Here is a 6,000-nt window from a genome sequence, read left to right as displayed (position 1 = left end):
CGATCTGTCTGTGTGTGTTACAAAACCTCACAATTGGTGCATTATTCAACATTAAAAGATATATGTTATATTTTAACTTTGTACAAATGACAGAATTGACATTAATGGAGTTATTCTATCAGTATTCACACAAAATCATAAGTCAGGATGCCTTTATTTTTCAAGACCTCCGCCTGACCGGAGCATTGTGATTGGTAGAGTTGGCTTTGTGATTGCTCTTAGGGCGCTTCAGTGCTGTAGCCGTGTAGCTTCCAGCAGGGGCAGCATGTTCAAACATCGAAATGCTGACTCATTGTTTGACTCTTTTGTCGCTTCCAAAAGCGATCATGGTGTTAAAACTCAAATTCATCTTGTTAGTAGTTGCAAATGTACCAGAGACAACACTGGAATTTATCGGTTATCTGTAACTTCCGATACATTTTTGGGTGGTTTATCGGTTTGTCTTTATCAAAGATAACTTTTCAGTTATCTGTTATCGAAGTAAACGCAACACTTTTGGTTTTGCTCCCATTTTGTATGAGATGAACTCAAAGATCTAAAACTTTTTCCACATACACAATATCACCATTTCCCTCAAATATTGTTCACAAACCAGTCTAAATCTGTGATAGTGAGCACTTCTCCTTTGCTGAGATAATCCATCCCACCTCACAGGTGTGCCATATCAAGATGCTGATTAGACACCATGATTAGTGCACAGGTGTGCCTTAGACTGCCCACAATAAAAGGCCACTCTGAAAGGTGCAGTTTTATCACACAGCACAATGCCACAGATGTCGCAAAATTTGAGGGAGCGTGCAATTGGCATGCTGACAGCAGGAATGTCAACCAGAGCTGTTGCTCGTGTATTGAATGTTCATTTCTCTACCATAAGCCGTCTCCAAAGGCGTTTCAGAGAATTTGGCAGTACATCCAACCAGCGTCACAACCGCAGACCACGTGTAACCACACCAGCCCAGGACCTCCACATCCAGCATGTTCACCTCCAAGATTGTCTGAGACCAGCCACTCGGACAGCTGCTGAAACAATCGGTTTGCATAACCAAAGAATTTCTGCACAAACTGTCAGAAACCGTCTCAGGGAAGCTCATCTGCATGCTCGTCGTCCTCATCGGGGTCTCGACCTGACTCCAGTTCATCGTCGTAACCGACTTGATTGGGCAAATGTTCACATTCGCTGGCGTTTGGCACGTTGGAGAGGTGTTCTCTTCAGGGATGAATCCCGGTTCACACTGTTCAGGGCAGATGGCAGACAGCGTGTGTGTCGTCGTGTGGGTGAGCAGTTTTCTGATGTCAGTGTTGTGCATTTTATTGATGGCATTTTGAATGCACAGAGATACCGTGACGAGATCCTGAGGCCCATTGTTGTGCCATACATCCAAGAACATCACCTCATGTTGCAGCAGGATAATGCACGGCCCCATGTTGCAAGGATCTGTACACAATTCTTGGAAGCTGAAAATGTCCCAGTTCTTGCATGGCCGGCATACTCACCGGACATGTCACCCATTGAGCATGTTTGGGATGCTCTGGACCGGCGTATACGACAGCGTGTACCAGTTCCTGCCAATATCCAGCAACTTTGCACAGCCATTGAAGAGGAGTGGACCAACATTCCACAGGCCACAGTTGACAACCTGATCAACTCTATGCGACGGAGATGTGTTGCACTGCATGAGGCAAATGGTGGTCACACCAGATACTGACTGGTATCCCCCCCAATAAAACAAAACTGCACCTTTCAGAGTGGCCTTTTATTGTGGACAGTCTAAGGCACACCTCTGCACTAATCATGGTGTCTAATCAGCATCTTGATATGGCACACCTGTGAGGTGGGATGGATTATCTCGGCAAAGGAGAAGTGCTCACTATCACAGATTTAGACTGGTTTGTGAACAATATTTGAGGGAAATGGTGATATTGTGTATGTGGAAAAAGTTTTAGATCTTTGAGTTCATCTCATACAAAATGGGAGCAAAACCAAAAGTGTTGCGTTTATATTTTTGTTGAGTGTGTATATATATAGTGTGTGTGTGTGTGTGTGTATATGGGTGATTCTTAGACTATGGGCACTTATTATGTCCTTTGATCATATTGTATGAAAAACAGCAAAAAGGGGAAATTTCACACTTTTATAGTTATCTTTACAATGAAAGTGTGTTTTGTTTATTGTATGGCTTTGCCTTACAATATAAAGCGCCTTGGGGCAACTGTTTGTTGTGATTTGGCGCTATGTGTGTCGCTGTGTGTGTGTGTATGTATATATGTGTGTATATGTATATATGTGTGTATATGTATATATGTGTGTGTCTGTGAAGATGTGAAATTTCAGCGTCAGTTTGCCAGAAGGTGCATGGGAGATTGGAGCCTAGCTTTGATCTGTTTTCTTCTCACTCAGTCGTGAAGCATCACAGCCACAGAAGCTTTTAAGTATCTCGGTAGCTACTTACTTCTCTCACACTGTCCAAGTTATGGACCTGACTGCATGTTTTGATTGGATTTCTGTATCTCTCCACACCTACGTGTGCTTGCCTGCCTGAAACACAACCATGCGCATGCAGGCGCGTGCATAGCTCTGAGTTACTTGTTGCTGCAACACAAGGCACTATTGTATTTAGCATCTTCATGGCACTTTTGGTGACACAGTCATTTGTATTTCCCAGCAGCTTGTGTGTGTGTGTGTGTGTGTGAGTGTGGGTGGCCATCTCATATTCCATGTAACTCTGTTGTCTGCTAAAAATGAAAACATGACAGGGAAACTGTGAGTGTGATAGTGAGGAGGTGGTGTGCATGTTATGGTGGTGGGGGTAGGGAGCTGCATCTCAATTGGTTGTGGTTAGATTCTCTGCTTTGTAGTCATGGCTTTTTTCCCATCAACTGCACTGCTCCAGTCAACATACAGTAGTTCATCTTTTAAACTTTTAGTTTATTTTTCTTCTGTACATTAGGCTGCAGAACAGGTGGCTCTGTGGGATAGGAGCTGGAGAACCAGTATATAGACCAGGGTTTGATTGTGGATGTGTGCTTCAGGCCAGACAGCTGCATTGTCCCAGTCTACCCAGCTAGTAATGGGACCCTCTCTTGGCTGGGGAAGTAACCTGTGATGGACTGGCATCCCATCCAGGATGGGTGTGCCAATTTAGGGCCTGCGTACTTCTAAGGGCTGTGTCCCATGAAGGTCTTCGGGCTTTCAAAGACAGTGGGGGCCAGAACAAAGCACTCTAAAATGAGATGGTCTAGCCAAGGGGGTCTCCAACCCTGTTCCTGGAGAGCACCTGCCCTGCATGTTTTTGGGGCAAGGTCTCTCCAGGACCAGGGTTGGAGACCCCTGGTCTAGCCCATGTAGTTAGACTGTGAAAAATACTTATTATACTGTGTCCTTGGTGTCTCACTTCTCATCACTTCACAGTTATTGCCTTCACCACTTGTCTTTCATTCTTGTCTGTCTTTGTGTTGTTTTGGTGGTCGGCCCTTCCTGATAGAAGTTGTCGGTTGGCTTTGAGTAGAATGGTGTAGGCTGATCAGGAAGAGCGGATGGGGGTCACACACACACACACACACACACACACACACACACACACACACACACACACACACACACCACATTCACTCATGCACTACATACCTTCTGTCTTGCAAGAGTAAATTGCATATATGTGTATTAATGTACATAAATAGTTTTGCCAGTGTGGAATTTACCATTACTATATATGAAGATGGGGGGGGGGGGGCGGCGGGGGTATTATTGTACTATGTCGGTCCTGTTATGCTATTTTAATCTGCTTACCTGCATTGACACATCATGTGATTTTAATAACTGTAGAGTTTATTGTTTTAATTTACATGGGTATTTCTAGATTAATACAGTGAACAAAGCATCCAGTGCAACACAAAATCAACAATATGATCTTTATCTTTAAATATTGTGTGTTTTTGTGTAACTTGGAACGTGCATTGCACACACAAACTTTTGCTGTTGTTGTACAGGCACTTTTCTTATTTTGAAGGAGAACAACCTTTAGTGTCATTTCATGCAAAGGAATTAGTCCAATCACCAAGTGTGCAGCTGCAGTCCGTGGACCAACTCCAAGAGAGATGTTGTTTTTTGGTAAAGGGCAGTCGAAGGAGCATTTTTTCTTTATGTGCATGTTTTTGATTGTGGGAGGAAATCAGAGCGCCCCAGAGGAAACCCACACGCACACAGGGATAACATACAATCTAAACACTGAAAGGAAGCAGCCACTGGTGGAACTGAACCCCGGACCTTCTAGCTGCAAGGCAAGAGTGCTAACCACTGCGCCACCTTCTGTATCGACTAAGTCAGAAGTCAGTTGGCTTATGTAAGCAAGCTTCCCGCAGACTGACTCGGTTGTTGTGACATCCTCTGGTGTTGTAAGTGGATATGGCTGTGTGATTGAGAACACGCAGCGGCGCCAGGGATGTTATGCTGCTGGTGCAGCATAATGGATATGTGAGAGTGATGTACTTTTGATGCATATAGTACAGCAGACATCCAATCCAAGACACACAGTAAATAGTAACTTCACATTAACTGCTGATTTGTTTATTTATTTGTAAAGATTCAGACAAATTTCTACTAGATGATAACAGTATATGACTGCTTCACATTTGCTTAAGTTTTTATGTATTTATTTGAATTTTTTTAAATGTTGTGTGAAAGGCCTATGGGTAGATAGAAAAATCCAAAATTTATGGGTGACTTAACCAAACATTTTGTTTCCCTGAAACCACGAGAAGGGTCATTGTTGATCATTTTTGGCAGGGCTGAAGATGCGTAATAGTCTCATGTTTTCAAAATCAACCATATTCACATTGAATCACAATCACCAATATTGGGTTTTGAACTCAGCCCACAATAAGGTGATTCATGCATGTTTATGTGGGAGGTGAGCAACAGCCGTGGCCTCACCTCACCCTATTCTAACCACTGAGATGACACCCCCCCCAGCAGAGGAAGATTAGTGAGACAGGGATGAAGAGCTCGACACTTTGATTCACAGATCTCCCATCATCCTCTGCTGCTCATTGACTGGCTCCATTGTAGCTGTGGAAGAACATGCTGACTGGTTGGTCGCCTCTGAATGTCATTGCTCTCGTCTGTGGACTGTGGAATGTGCGTTTGTGTGTAACGAGTTAATGGCAGTCCACTGAGTGCTTGTGTTCTGTTGTCCACACTGGGTGTCTTTGTCCACAGCCAGTGCTTACATACACACAATCTGAAGCACGCATTCCTCTTCTGGCACGCCACTTGGCAAGGATGCTGAAAAGAACGAAGAGTGAGAGGACATGGATGTTACCTTGAGGGTGCGGTTGCTTCTGATCCCCAGTTGGCAACATGAATGTGTGTAATTCTAAAAATATTTTATTGCTGCATTTTGTGGTGCTTTTACACCTCTGGTTTTTACTCGTCTCGTTGGGTGCGTTCCTTGAAAGCAGACCTCATGCTGCGTTATCATGTTGGCTGTATGCAGCAGATGGTACACTGGATATTCCGCTGTTTTCAGTGAGAAGACTGTGGAAAATTCCACTGTTGTTGCTTGTGAGCGTGGAAACCACACCACAACTACACTTCCTATCAAAAATTTCTACTTTTAACGCTTGCTACTTCAGCAAGGATAAACTGGATGCTGTTTTATCATTAGTGATGGTGAAAGACAGGCAACTAGAGGTCAGGAAATGTGAAATTACAGAGAGAAATTAAACTGTAGCATCAATCAGAGCCAAAGTTTCCTATTTTAATAGAACGCGGTGCAAAAGTCTGTATCTTTCAGTTCCATAAATGGTCTTGTTAACAGGGCTATTCCACAGGGAGCCATTCTACTATGATCTATGATGCAGTGGCTTCATCCTCCATATTAGCAGCTGCAGGGTTGCCTTCTAACAGGTTAGCTTATAAAGTACAGACCTGGCAACTCGCCCAGAGTTAGAAGCATGCCATCTGGCTTATAAAGTGCAGACCTGGCAACCTGCTCAGGGTCA

The sequence above is a fragment of the Thalassophryne amazonica genome, chromosome 19, assembly GCF_902500255.1.
Source record: "Thalassophryne amazonica chromosome 19, fThaAma1.1, whole genome shotgun sequence".
NCBI lineage: Eukaryota > Metazoa > Chordata > Actinopteri > Batrachoidiformes > Batrachoididae > Thalassophryne > Thalassophryne amazonica.
This window is presented reverse-complemented; position numbering follows the sequence as displayed.